This window comes from Vespa velutina, chromosome 13, assembly GCF_912470025.1.
Source record: "Vespa velutina chromosome 13, iVesVel2.1, whole genome shotgun sequence".
NCBI lineage: Eukaryota > Metazoa > Arthropoda > Insecta > Hymenoptera > Vespidae > Vespa > Vespa velutina.
Window position 1 is genome coordinate 4,940,613 of NC_062200.1, and position 15,477 is coordinate 4,956,089.

The following is a 15,477-nucleotide window of genomic DNA, read 5'->3' on the forward strand; positions in this document are numbered from 1 at the left end:
TATGTATATAGTACGTACATGTAGTTATCCTAATACAGACAAAAGATAAAGTATTCAAAACTTCTTCGATAAACATACAATACAATGGTGATTCAGCTTGTTGGTGTAGCCTCTTTGATTGTAACGAATAATTTGTGAATGAGAAATGTACGGATAGTAGTCGAGTAAAGAATCGTATCAACATCGTCGAATGAATTATTAATATCGCTAATTTCATCAATGATGTTGTTCATTCACATTCTCTCTCTCTCTCTCTCTCTCTCTCTCGCTCCCATTTCTTTGTTGGCTCGTTCCATCTCTCTTGTTTTCTTTGTGCCATTATGGTATGCAATTGCCTATTGGCTTTGCCAACTGTTTCGGATTCCGTTGAATTTTCGTGACTCTGACCTCGCGTTCGCTCGAGATGCATTCGTGTCGTCCAAAGGTAACACAATTGCACCCTGGGTCCTCGAGAAATTCCGGTGACCGTATCGCTAAAACAAGAACTTCACGCATACCCGTTAACTTTGAGGAATCCATGAACTAGCGGGAGAGGATTCGAGAGTTACCGGGAATACCTCACACGTATGATACTCGCGTAGATCTACTACCGACGACGTAGAACGTAGAACACCATATCTGAGGTTCCATCGCGTTCCTGCGTGTACCCGCGTACATGAGAGCATCGCGTGTTTTCGTCGTTTCGAGCGCACGTGCCCCCCTTTCTACGACCCCACTTCTCCCTCTCCCTTCTATATACACCCCACACATCCCTTAGTCCTCTTTGTTCCAACCCTTCAAATCGTCGATAAAACATTCTCACGTCTGGATGAGATTATAAAAAGAAAAAAAAAGAAAAAAAAAGAAAAACGAAAAAAGAAAAAGAAAAAAAAAAGAAAAAACATGTTAAGTATTTCTTTCAATTATTAACTTTTCTTTCACTTATCAGTTCGATGGATATGTTTACTTGTATTTCTTATTTTATTAATTAAAAAAAAAATATGCTCGATCGTTTCATTTTTACGAGATTAACTTTTTAATAATATATTACGATATTTACATGTATATTACTATATTTGTTATTTCCGATATAAAAAATAATTCGACGATTATCTTTACGATGGTAGACAATTTTTGGAAAAGGTAAGTTCGAAGGTCGCATCAGGCCAATAAAAGATACAAGAAAAGAATCATATATATTCATTTGGAGGGGTTACTTGATGTTGACTTCCGAGAATAACAGGAGTTACGACGTACGGAGAGACAAGAATGATTGAAGCTGACGTGGGGGACTAAAGTAGAAGACCTTCTTTCTTAAGCGTTATTTATCATCTTCGATTCGTCGGAGAAGAATTAATAGGAGAATTCAAGTTAGGGACGTGTTCGAGCCATTAGCGTGTTCGCTTGTTGGGTGTACGGAAGTATCGAGGGGTTTCTTGGTCGGTCCATTAAACGTAACAATTTCGAGATCGTCTGTAGCGCCGAGAAGGGAAGGATCGAGAGTCTGCACAATGTGAGTGAGAGAGAGAGAGAGAGAGAGAGAGAGAGAGAGAGAGAGAGAGAGAGAAGTCAGTAAAGGCGGAGAATGAGAAGACCAAGGGATAGGAAAAAAAATAGAAAGAAAGAGAGAATAGGATGAAGGGTGAAAATGCAAGGACGTATTTGATACATCCGTACCGGATAGGGCTTTTATTGTAGGATATTCAATACCGAGAATGTTTGACGGGAGGAGAATGAAGGGTGGAATAAATTTGGAGGAGCGTAAGCGCAGAGTTTTTTTTCTTAGCGCTCTGTCGACGCTTCTGGTCTCCGTTCAGCACCCTCTGACGAGTCGACCTCGCACCGACAGTGTCAGTATCGACTGGGGTACCTTACGAAGCGAGGAGCGACGAGGGTGGTTAAATGGGTGCCGTAGTAAGAGAAAGAGATATGGAAGGGTAGATGAAACAGAGAGAAGGAGAGAGGGGGAAATAGGGCGGCTCGTGGATTCTCGGTCGTGCCCAGTGCAGCATCAAAAGCTATACTCTTTGCTATCTCTTGAAAGATCGAATCTTACAGAAGAATGGAATTCATGCAGCTTTGAAATTTGATCTTTTGGACTTGGACTTGAATGAAATGTTTTGAATTTAGGATGTTTCTCACGTGACTGATACACACACACTAACTTAACAAAACCTAGTATGAAAGATACGGCACTGATGGCGCGTCGGCGACGCCTCGAGGTTTCCACATGGTCTCTCTCGCATCATCGTTGTTTGTCTCGTAGGAGTTCGGCGATGATCGTGCATCTTCGGTCAGTCATTCCTGTCGGTGCTGCCACATGGCAGCAGCAGCAGCGGCGGCAACAGCATCAGCATCAGCAGCAGCAGCAGCAACGGCAGCAGCAGCGACGGCAGCGGCGGTGTTTTGCGGGCTTGGCAAGCTTTCAGGGGCGGCACCTGCGTGATGGTAGAGCTTGAAGAAAGAGAGAGAGAGAGAGAATTACGAGGAGGAGTAGGAAGGTGGAGGAAGAATAGAGAAGGAAGGGAGGGCAGTTGGTTGGTGTCGGTGCGCAGGGGTGGCGGCGACTCGGCCGCATTCGGTCGACTTCGCAAGTCATCGCCGACGTCTCGCGTTGGGGCTTCCACATGGGGTTGGTATTGGCTCCCGGGGCGCAGGGTGGCTTGTGCGGCGGGGCTCTAACCGGAGAGCAACTCTAACCGTGGAATGGAACGAGAGAGAGAGAGAGAGGGAGAAAGAGAGCGAGAGAGGGAGAAAGAGAGTGAGAGAGAGAAGTAAAGAGAGAGAGAGAGAGAGAGAGAGAGAGGAAGGAAAAAGAGAAGGAGGAGGAAGAGAAGAGTGGTGGAGGGCGGAGTGTAGAGCGACGGCTCGCCACAACACCCCCCCGAAACGAGCAGAGAGCGTCAGTGCTAAGGTGGGTTGCTCGCTCGGAACATTGTCAGAGAGAGAGAGAGAGACGGGTCCTGGGAGTGCCTGCCGCTGGTTGCTGCTGTGCTGCTGCTGCTGCTGCTGCTGCTGCTACTACTACTACTGCTGCTGCTGCCGCCGCTGCTGCGGGCCACGCAGTGCCGAAAGAGAGAGAATGCGATGTGGACCGGCCGACTGATTATTCTCGTCATATAAAATAAAAAAGAAGCGCGCTCGCGCGCAGATCTATGTGTCTCCGTACGCATGCAATCAAGCACGTACTCAGGCACGCATGCAATCCTGACGTTTCTACGAGAAAGTTGATGCACACACGACGACGGTTTTCAAGCGGATAGAGAAAAGGAGAAGGAAAGAGAGCACGCGCGCGCACATACAACTCGGCACGCAAGCTTCCACGCAAGCTCTCGCACGCAAGCTCCCACGCACGACGACGAAGAGAGGACGCGCAGTTTCCGAAGAAGACCGCCGAGAGGTACGCGTCGAGCGCTGCTTCCTCGCTCCTGTTGTCGCACAGGAGGAGGAAGTGAAAAAAGAAGAAGGAAAAGGAGGAGAAGGAGAAGGAAAAAAGTAAATTTTAACAAGAGGAATAAGTAGAGGAAAAAGGTGTCCAAACGGAGGGAAGGAAGATAAATTTCAAGGAAGTGTTAGAAAGAGAACGAAAAGCCGGAGACATGAGAGAGCCTAAGCGTCGTCCAACGTCCATCGGAAGGCTTAATGCGGTTGAAGTAGCGGCGTTTCGGTTTGTCGGATAGACATTGTATTTTGTTAAATTGATAGCGAGAGAAGGAGAAAGAGAGAGAGAGCGGGAGAGAGAGAGAAAGAGAGTTAGAGAGAGTGAGAAAGAGGAGAAAAGAGCGAGGGTGGGAAGAAAGGAAAGAAAAAGGTGTGTCGAGGCAAAAGGAAAAGTCGGTAGGAAGCGGAACGAGGAGGTGGTGGAAGGAAGGTAGGAGGAAGAGGAGGAGGAGGAGGAGGAGGAGGAGGTCAGCGTGGCGTTCGGGGTAGCGGTGGTGGTGATGGTGGTGGTGGTGGTGGTAGTGGTGGTAGTGGTGTAGTGGTGGGTGCTCTCTAGGTGAATGATCGTCGTCAGCCTCGTGGAAGAGGCGTCCGCCTCTTATGCGGGCTGCCGCACGTGCCGCATCGTCCTTCTCGGCAGCGTCTAGCGGCGGAGAGCGTGCGGTGTTGGAGCGATTCCGGTGGAGCGAGCTAACGAGAAACGACGAGGTGGAGGACAACGTCGAGAAGGAGAAAACGAGGCTGAAGGGGAGAAAGAGGGCGGAGAAGAAAGAAGAGATAAGGTCGGCGGACTCGAGCCTGAAGCGCGGAAGGGCTGCCGTCGTGTTTGCCGGCGTTGAGCCCGCAACCGATTCGGGGATCGTCGTCCTCCTCCTCCTCGAGTACTACTGGTTCGCGCGGCAAGTGGAAAGAGTCGTTGATAAGGGAGACGAAGAGGACAAAGTGGACAAAGTGGAAGAAGCCTCGAGTGGTCGGCCGGTGCGTTCGTCGGCCCGGCTGCGTCTGGCAGGAGCCGCTGGATTCCGCCGCGGGATATGGCCGCTCGGAACGTTCTCTCGGATTCGTTTCGTACGACGATGACAACGGCGGGATCGGCTAAGAAGAGAACGAAGAGGTCGTACACGTCGAGTAGTGTAGTAACGGCGAGCGTGAACGCGACGAGGACGACGCCGAGGACGAGAGCAACGACGGCAACGAATAGGCCGACTACCGCTACTCTTCCTCCTACCACTACTACTACTACTACTATTACTACTACTACTACTACTACTACTACTACTACTACTATTGCTGCTGCTGCTGCTACTGCTGCTGCTGCTGCTGCTTTTATTATTACGGCTACAAGGACTGCGACGACGACGACGAGGACGAGGACGACGTGGACGACGACTGCCGCTACAGCGACTGCTGTTACTGCTAACGCTACGACTACAACTATTACTGCTAGTACTACTACTACTACTACTAATACTATTGCTACTACTACTACTATTATTAATACGACTAGTCTCACTGGCACGGATATCGGGCTAATAGAAAAGAACGTGCCGTTACCGGCAACGAGCTGTGCGACGGGGACGACAATGACGAGAGAGTTCCCTTGCAAGAAACAGAAGCCGACGAAAAGCAGTGCGAATAATAACGATACTATTACTATTATTACTAACGATAATAATAATGCGATCAATAGCGCAAACAAACGATCGAGAACGATCAGGACGATCACGGCGGCGGTGTTGGTTTCGTTGAAGGGATTCGTCTTTAGGAAGATTACGGGCTACGCGTCCATGTTGTTCGTGTCGACGAGAAAGTTAAAGATGTCAATACAAATGACGATATTGTTGTCGATGGTAGTCGGTCGCGCGGCCGCAAAAGTCGCGGCTCGTCCTCGCTCCTTCCTCCTCCAAGGACCTTTGAACGGTTGCTGCTAGCGGAGGCAACGGTCGCGTGTCTCCTCCTTCTCGGTCCTTCTCGTTCGAAGGGGAAGCAGTGCCGTTCCCTTACCGTCCGGATCTATTCTCTGGACTATATTCGTCGCTTCTTCTTCTTCGTCGTCGTCATCGTCATCATCAGTGTCAACGTCAGTGTCAGCGTCAACGTCAAAGTCAACGCCATCATCGTCTCCATTAACGTCAAGGTCATCGCCATCATCCTCCTCGTCAACATCGTTGTGGTTGTCGGTGGTGTTGGTGCTCGGTGTTTATTCTTCTTTTTCTACTTCTACTTCTTCTTTTACTTCTTCCTTTACTTCTTCTTCTACTTCTTCTACTTTTTCTTCTTCTTCTTCTTCTTCCTCTATTTCTACTCCAAGTGTTCTCGTACAACCGATCTCGTCGTCGTTCGTTATCAACGATTCTAGCTTGTACCGAGCAGAAAAGTTCGCGTTAATCCTCGGCGCCGGCGTCGAGTTCGTCGCGCCGACGACGACAACAATAACGACGACGAGTGTGACGGACAACAACGACGACGACGCCGCCGTCGCCGGCGCGGATAACGTCGGTGTGGACTCGTGGAGGACGAACAAGACGAAAACGAAAACGAAAAAGATAGAGACAAAGACGACGACGTGGACGAGCAGTCGGGGGATATGTGTGGGTGCGCCACGTCGACGCGGCGAGGACTGGGGACTGCTGCGGGTAAATCGGCACCACGGGCCACGAACTTGTCGTGCTCGAAGCCACGTAGAACGCCCGGGCTACGGTAGCTCGTCGTCCTTCGGCGTTATTCCTCACCGACGCCCGCGGGCAATGTGCCCACCCGACGAGATAACTACGTGAGTCTCATCATTTCTTCTTCTTTTTTTTTCCCCTATTCTTCTTTCTATTCTTTCTTTTTTTTCCCTCTTTTTTTTTTCTATCATCCCTTATACGTGCGTCATGCGTGACAAAGAAAGAGCCTATGGAGGAAGACGTTGTCGTAGGATCTAACACTAGCGAATCATTATATTATACTAACGACAAATGACAACATTTAGTTATATCCTTCAAAACGAAGGAAGAATAAGATTATCAATGATAATAATAGAATGATGATATGAAAGTAAGGTAAGAAAGGATTAAATGAAAAAAAAAAAAAAAGGAAAAAAGATAAATAAATAGATCAATAAAAGAAATGATAAAAGGATATAAAAGAGAAGAGCTTGGCTAATATAGAAGATAAAATGTCAAATATAAAACCATAGACGAAGTAGCGCTTGAAATTCAGCAGATGATTAAATAAGAGAGGGAAAAGAGATAGATAGATAGATAGATAGAGAGAGAGAGAGAGAGAGAGAGAGAAAGAGAGAAAGAGAGAGAGAGAAAAGGAGGGGATATCGCGGATAGGCTAGCCGAGTTTAAACTTTTATCGATTCGACGAGGAAGAGGTGCGGTGCGGAGACAACGCGCCGCGTGCGTGTCATTGAACTTTCGGCTGATTCTACGAAAGATATCGACGGTGCCGATGTCCTCTGCAGACTGTACTCGAATTTCCTACGATCGTGGATTTTAGTTTTCACCGTGAAACGCGAATTTTCCCGAGAAAAATTTTCTGATATCTCTTTCTCTTCCTTTATTATCTCTCTCTCTCTCTCTCTCTCTCTCTCTTCCTCTCTCTCTCTTTCTCTCTCTTCCTCTTTCTTTTTCTCTTTCTCTCTCTTTTTTTCCTTTATTAATTTTTCCCCTTGTAAAATTGATCATATTATTCGATCGAACATCGTTGATTTTTTAGTAACTTCATTCGAACGTTTCTAACGATAATTAGAAGAAATGTAATAATTCTAAAAGGGGAATTATCGAATGACCGAATAAAAAAATTATTGTATTTATGCGCGAAAGGAACTATATAAAGTAGATAAATTTATTTCAATACCCGTTTATATTGTATGTAACTGATTTACATAGAGAACGTTGGGATCTATTGTAAAAAAAGAAAAGAAACGGAAAAGAAAGAATACATATACATATATATATATATATATACCACATATATATCATTTGGAGATTATTGTGCACGATAAAAATTCTATCGGTTCTCGATTAAAATAATCTACTAGATTTTTGAAATCGACCAGAGCTGAGCTCTATCGAAATAATCTTATTTCAACCAGTCCCGCTATCATCTGAAAATCCACTTTAAGAAGTCCGTTGAATGCGGGGTAGGCAACGTTTTCCGGTCAAGGTACGGTCTCTCTAGTAAAGAGAGTATACCGTGGTGCTTTCCTGACTCGCATCTCTAAAGCTTTTTTCAAAAGCACGGACGAAGCGTGTTGTAAAGCAGCGCATAAATGATACCCACGTATGTGTTTCTTCTTTTTTATTTTTCTATTTTTTTTTCTCTTCTCCCTTTTCTTTCTTTCTTTTTTTTCATTTTTCTTTTACTTCTCTTTTTTCTTTCTTTCTTTCTTTTTTTTTTTTCATTTTTCTTTCTCTTTCTTCTTCTTGTCGATGAAAATTCGCGGAACTCGTGGAAAGCCTCGGGAAGGATAGAGATAGATAGATAGATAGATAGATAGACAGATAGATAGATAGATAGATAGAGAGAGAAAGAAAGAGAGAGAGAAAATCGAGCGTGTAATCATTTGAGAGAAATTTCTACGCACTACTACGTTTCTACGCACGTAGAATACGTAAATCTTTTTCTATCCATACGTGAAACGAGACGTGACATGGTATCATTTAAATGACTGTGCTATTCATCGTTATCATAAAAAAGATACGAAGGTCGATTTTTATCTTTCCGTCTCCTATCTCTTTCTCTCTTTCTATCTAAAATACATTTGATCGATAAAGAGAAAGACGAGAAATGATCGCATCGGTCTTGTAGGCTTTATAATAATAAATCATCGTTATGTAGAAAAACGATTTTACTTGATGGTTTGAAAGATATAGAAAAAAGAGAAAGGGAAAGAGAGAGAGAGAGAGAGATAGAGAGAGATAGATAGATAAATAGACAGAAAGAGAAAGAGAGAGAGAGAGAGAGAGAGAGAGAGAGAGAGAGAGAGATAGAAGCAAGAAGTGCCATTAGGTGGGGCAGAACTGCCATCGTCACTCAATCGTCTCGCCTACGTTGACGTCGGCCAGTGATTTAGTGACCGAGAATATATTGATGTTATTCAAATTTATGGTTCGTCGGCTGCCTATTCAATGATACCCTCGCGACGAGATGAGATTTACATTCAAATTAACGTCTACCTTCGTCGTATTCGATTCAAATTTCTCTCTCTCTCTCTCTCTCTCTCTCTTTCTCTTTCTCTCTCTCTCTCCTTTTCTTTCTCATTCTATCTCTATCTCTATCTCTATCTCTATCTCTATCTTTATCTCTATCTCTCATCTTAAAGTTCGCGCTATGATTGCATGAAATTCCATAGAAGTACTTCAGTACAAAGTTTTCGAATCTCTGACGATATGCAGTTTCTTTCGAGAAGGTATAAGGGAATGAAGTACGATGCAAAGGTATATCATCCCCTCATCTGGAAGATTCCTTTCGGTAGCCCGCAAAACATTCAGATATCTAATAACTTTGTTTCCTTGTGGAAAATGCTACGTCGAAAATTCGTCGAAATCGTATAATTCTTTCAAACTTTACCGATTACGAACGAAAGTCTATTTATCTTGTCTATACATCATTTTTCTCTTACCATTGAGATCGAATTAAAAAGATTTGATGAGTTTCTTTTTTTTTTTTTTTTATATATATTTCTTTTTTTCCCTTCTTTTTAACTTTAAAAAAAAGATACCTGACAAGTCGAAGCTTTTTTAATATTCCACCGTTTGTCTTTGTCCCTTATGAATACTCATCGATGGCCAAGTTTTTCGCAAAAGAAAAAAAAAAAAACAAACAAAAAAAAAAAAAAAAATAATGAAAGAAAAGAAAAAAGAAAAAAAAACAAACAGGCACTTCATATGCGAAAATCGCATGGAGTGGGGATGGTTGGGGATGATTCGTAGGTCGGGTGCGATCGAGGGAACATCGAAAAATTGCAACGGCAATGCCTTTTGAAGCTTTTACCGTACGAGGGGTGGACACAATCGAAATGCTAATTTTTGTCCGGCCAAAGGAAGCATGGACGAATTGCATTTTTCATTTCGCAGCGACGAAAGGTGGTAAAGGGATGGGCAAGAGTAGGTAGTGGGAGTGGGCTGACGGTCGGGGATGGTTGACGCCGCTGCGGAGTCACGGATGCAGGTTAAAGCGGCCGAGTTTGCCAGCCTTCCACCCTCTCTTTCTCACCCTCTCTCTCTCTCTCTCTCTCTCTTTCTCTCTTTGCAACCCCCACTCCCCTCTGAGCCTCGCGCCACGGTGTGAAGTACCGGCGTTACACTACGGTGCAAAGTGAGGCGTATCCACTGCGCTGCGCTGCTCCATTTTCTCTCCTTTCCTCTCTCCTCTTTCGTCGTGCCTTGAGTCTATCCTATACACACACATACAATATATACACGTTGATGCGAGCGTCACACAAGCCGATAGAAAACTTTGTAATGCAAATGTTTCGAAATAATAATTTCCAGGCAGTGTGCCGTCTATCGTCGAGTTTGGTCTCTTTCGTGATGATAGTAGTAGTTATAGTAGTAGTAGTAATAGTAGTAGTAGTGATACTAGTAGTAGTAGTAGTAGTAGTAGTAATAGTAGTAATGGTAGTCATAGTAGTAGTAGTAATAGTAGTAATAGTGATACTAGTAATAGTAGTAGTAATAGTAGTAATAGTGATACTAGTAATACTAGTGACAATAATAATGATAGTGATACTAGTAATAGTAGTAGTAATAGTAGTAATAGTGATACTAGTAATACTAGTGACAATAATAATGATAGTGATTATGCTAATAGCAGTAGCAATAGTAGTAGACTTTATGTCTCTACAACGAAGTTATCGAGCGTCTTGCTCGTTTCCTATTTTTTTCTCTTTTTATTCTTTTTTATTAACTATTTGTTTTTTTTTCTTTCTATTCGTCCCACCCCTCGCCCCTCCCCTCTCTCTTTCTCTCTTTCTCTTTATGTCCTATTTACAAGCGGAGGACAAATCACGTGGGAAGTCTTTTCTTCTCTGACGTTAGGCGATGGTAAAAACGACAAAACAAGATTAAACGGGAGTTACAACGAAGGGTCATATCGTAAAGAATTAAAGTCGGTAGAGTTGATAAAAGTTTCGGTCCGTTCGGTTCACATCGTATTACCCACCATTCTCAACCAACCATCCATCCACCCACCCCCTCTCTCTTTACTCTTTCCATTCTTCATCTACCTCCTCCTCCTCTTCCTTCTTTACTTCTTTATCCCTCTTTGACCACGCCCTGCAGTTGAAATTGCTCGGCATTAGAGAGTAGTAACCCGATTTGCAAAGTATGTCCTACCAAACGAGAGAAACCTTTCACCGAGTTGCTTAGCCTACCATTGTCGTCGCATTACGATGCGTGTATTCCAATTGGATTATAGTAATGATGATGATAATAATAATAATAATATTAATAATACTACTACTACTACTACTATTATTACTACTATAATAATAATAATAATAATAATAATAATGATAATGATAATAATTGCAATGGTAATTAAAAGTATAAGCATTTAACCGGTTATGATTATCGTTTATGTGTTTCTCTTTTAATCGTATCGATATCTACGATCGTTCTATTTTTGCTTTCTCGTGATGTTTTGTTATAGTTTTTTTTAGTTTTTTTTATTTTATTATTTCTCTTTTATTACGAATATAAATTGAAATTTATTATTTGATCTATTGTTTTTGTTTTCTTTCCTTTAGCTTCAAATAATATTTGATACGAGTTACGAAAGTTAAATTTATATTACATATATATGTACATATATATATATGTATATATATATATATATATATATATATATATATATATATATATATATGTTGATTTATAATATATTCGTTTATTTCATATATTTGAAATTTTAAAAGACATCACTTTAAGGGAAGAATTTTTTCATCAAGTTCGTTATATTCTCGATTTTTATTACACACACACACACACACACACACACACACACACATGTGCAAGTAATTTGACACAATAATCAACGTGTTAAACTGACTTTGAATTTTATTCAAAGATTTCAACGAAACATCAACTAACTATCCTTTACAAATTTTATCAATGATCAATGTAATAACTTATTTCTGGTATGTAATCTGCTTTATAATACGAGATCTTGTTAGGAAGTTGATCTTTTACGATACTCCTTATGACCTACTCGTATTTCTACGCTTCCTAATAGTAATAAGAGCTTGGAAAATGAACTCTTTCTTTATTCGTGGTAAATTATAGTCCATTAACAACAAAAAACAGCGATGTCATGAAATGAGTGTGAAAAAGATGTATATATATATATATAGGTAGATAGATAGATAGATAGATAGATAGATAGATAGATAGATAGATAAAGAAAAAGAGCAAGGAGAACAAGAGTAGGGCCTAATTACTTTCCGGACGGTTTGTTTCGTAGAGCTCGAAAGTTGAAGTCGTTGGATTCAGTTGTCCTGTGGCTTTAATGATCGTCTGACATCAGATTACGAAATACAACCCTTAACAGTTTCGTAGGATTGATAATAGTATTCCATTTAACTATTTTCTAGACTTTATACTAGTACTAGCTCTATTGATACTAAACGCTTAACGAGATTGTTAAATTAATATGTAAACTTGTGAACTTTCTTCTCTGTCTTTGTTTTACTCTCTCTCTCTCTCTCTCTCTTTCTTTATCTCTCTCTCCCTCTCTCTCTCTCTCTCTCTCTCTCTCTCTCTCTCTCTCTTTGTGACAATAAAATAGAATCGTGAGAATTACGACATGTTGCCGCGATGTTCTTAAAGGAGGACAAGGAAAGATCAGAGAAAATACGAATTTTTGTTACTTCATATATGTAATTATAAATTATGTATATATATATATATATATATATATATATATATATATATATACAAATATATACATATATATATCCATACTTCGTTGATTCTACTAGTAAATAGAAGAATACTAAATCGAAAAGACGAATGTCCGCGTATTGGTCCGTTTTTTTCCTATACTTTTGTTATATATAAAGGAAAGGGATTCGTAGACTTATATACGGATAAAACGTAGCTAGCTGATAGAAAGAAAAAAGGGAAGATTACGGCAATTGCTGTTAGAAGATAAAAAAAGGGAACGAAAGGAATAAATATAGAAGGAACGATAAAGAAAAAAGAAAGAAGGAAAGAAGAGTAGAAAAGAGTAGAGAAGAGAAGAGATGAGAAGAGGGGAGGAGAGAAAAGAAAGAAGAGAATGCTCTAAGGAGGAGAAGATGGGGGTAGAGTGGAGAAGGATGGTAGACGAACGTTAAAAGGAAGAAAGCGGCGAAAGGATACGAAAAAAAGGAATTAAGCAATGGCTCACAAATCCGGTGGCCGCCGTTGAGCGAGAAAAAGGTATAGCAAAGCAACGAAAAAGTAAATCGAATCCAAAGAATAGCTGGATCTTCGTGTAAGCGCTTACGCTCGAAGAGGAAAAAGAAAAAGAGAAAGAGAGAAAGCGAGAGAGAGAGAGAGAGAGAAAAGAGAGAAAGAGAGAATAAAAAAAAGAAACAATACACGTTATTTGACGAACGCGAACGAAGTACAAAACAAAGTTTTTACTTTGCACGGGGCAACCTTCGAAATAAAAAGAAAATGAATCAACTTTTTCGTTTATTTTCTTTGTTTTTTACTGTGATTGTTGTATCGAAAAGCAGCAACGAAAGAGTGAGAAAAAGAGAGAGAGAGAGAGAGAGAGAGAGAGAGAGAGAGAGAGAGAGAGAGAGAATGAACGAATCTGTTCAATATTTTCTCTCTCTCTCTCTCTCTCTCTCTTTCTCTTTCTATTTGCCTCTTATTAATGTATTCTGTTAGTGTTCATCGAAAAATAAAAGTTTTACTTTAAGGAAAAGCCTTTTAAACTTTTAACCATCAGAAAAAATGTATCTTATCGATCGACAAGCCGTCGTACTGTCGTTTATAGTACTTTCTTTCTCCCAAAAACAGTGTCCACTTTGTGAGCGTTAATCGTGGGTACCCTCGAGAAGAACAAGCGAAGAGAAAAGTTCTTCTCTCATGGTCCACTTTTGCATCGACGACGCCATGGAGGACACGAAGTTTCCCAAAGTGGCCTCCTCGTTATTTTACGACGCCGTTCATAGTTTCGCTCTCTTCTAAGGTAAACTTCATAGAGACACTTCAGTGAAAACGTCAAGACCTCTTTTTCAGACTTTCGAACACTTCAAAGTGTTCGAGTTTGACGGGTCCTAAGCGATTTTTAGCGTTTAATCGTTTCTTCGAATTCTTTCGAACAACGAGGAATTTTTTTACATCCTTTCTTTCCTTTTTTTTTTGTCGTCATTGAACTCCTAAAGATAGAGAGAGAGAGAGAGAGAGAGAGAGAGAGAGAGAAAGAGAGAGAGAGAAAAGATATAATACACAATAAAAGTTCTTTCTTTCCTTTGGTATATAGAGAATTTCTTTGGAAGATGTAGTACGTTCTATCGCGTTAATAACGAAAACGATAGTAGAGCGATGTTTTTTTTCTTCTTTTTTCTTTTTTTTTCCTTTTTTTTAAATGCGAAAGAATCCGTATAGGTATTTTCTCGCCGAACGAAACGACTTCAAAGAATGGACTACCAACGAACGGCAAATGCTTTCTCTACGTATCTCAATGTGTAGGTACATGTATAGGTGGTACATGTATATATGTATGTACGTATGTACATACGTACGTTTGTACGTGCGTATAAGCGCGTATCTACCGCGAAATCCGTTTGGATCGCATCGAATCGATTCCCATTTTCCCTACTTTCTCTCTCTAGTTCGTTCGTTCATTCGTTCTTTCGTTCATTTTTCTCTTTTCGTTTTCGTCTCTCTAGTTTCGAACTTGATGGCATTACTTTACAAGTGAAATCCGTCGATTCATTATCACTACTGACTTTTTTGAAAAATGTAGATAGCACCTTCGTTCACGACTCTTTGACGAGCCAATAGGAAGACCGGTAACGAACACCGCCCGTCGAACTTACCGTAAATGGAGCAAAAACACTCTGCCAAATTAAAAAATATGGCAACGGTCCAAAGCGGCACACACGTTGCCTGGCACGAAGCTACGCTTCTGATTTCCTTTCTTTTCCATTCGAGGCCGGTTCACTCACGCGGACATCATCGGTAGAATTATTCTCGCGAAAATCTCAGCTATTTTTTCGCCCTGTCGAATACTCGCGGGATACTCAGAGAATTACACGTTTGCTTCCTTCCTTCCTATTCTTCCTTCCTATCTTCCTTCTTTTCTTTCTACTTTCCTTCCTTTTTCATTCTTTCTCTCCTTTCTCTCCTTTCTCTCTCTCTCTCTCTATTTCTTTCTTTCTTTCCTTTTTTCTTCCTTCCTGTTTTTTTTTGTCTAGTGGCATTCCTCTCTCTTCTTTTTTATTTTACTTTATTTCGAGCTATACTATTCCTTTTAATAATCATTATAAGTAAGGTTTTGCCTAATTAGTCCTTTTCAAATTTTCTTTCGTTTTATTTTATTCTCTGAAAAATTTTATTTCGTTATCTTTTAATAATAATAAAAATAATAATAGATTGTTAAATCGCATAGTTAATTATTATATTGGTCGTTATATTGTAGTTGCTGATGGATTCTATCGCATGGCGAAGTTATGAACTCAAAAAAAAAAAAAAAAAAAAAAAAAAAGAATCGGTAAAAAGTAAGGGAAACTTTTTTAACGAATTTTGCCCTTCTCTACTAACTTTATTTTATTTTATTTTATTTATTTTATTTTTTCTTTTTTTAATACATTACGTACTGGATGTTTTATTATCAAAGAACTAAAAATAATTGTTAAAAAAATAAAATTTAAGGTATTAAATTTTAAAACAATTATTTTTAAATAAAGCACGATTTTAAATCGCGCACAAAGCCAAGAACTTTTTTTTTTATGTAGACTTAATATTATAATTCAGCGGAATGATAATGCTAAAAAAAACTAAGGAAACACATCATTATGAATTATGAATCAGAGAGATTTTCAACGATTGCATTTAAATGGGA

At 40.7% G+C, this 15,477-nt stretch overlaps 1 protein-coding gene across 2 annotated transcripts in view; it reads left to right on the forward strand.

The window, feature by feature from the left end:
- The first annotated feature begins 6,059 nt into the window (after window positions 1-6,059).
- Window positions 6,060-15,477, forward strand: part of LOC124953659 (acetylcholine receptor subunit alpha-like 1) — a 124,910-nt gene continuing 115,492 nt past the window's right edge. The window contains exon 1 of one of the 2 annotated variants that reach the window (XM_047505364.1): window positions 6,060-6,193. The gene's annotated coding sequence lies outside the window, so the exon portion shown is untranslated. The remainder of the gene's footprint in view (window positions 6,194-15,477) is intronic. The other variant, XM_047505367.1, reaches the window with a different exon arrangement.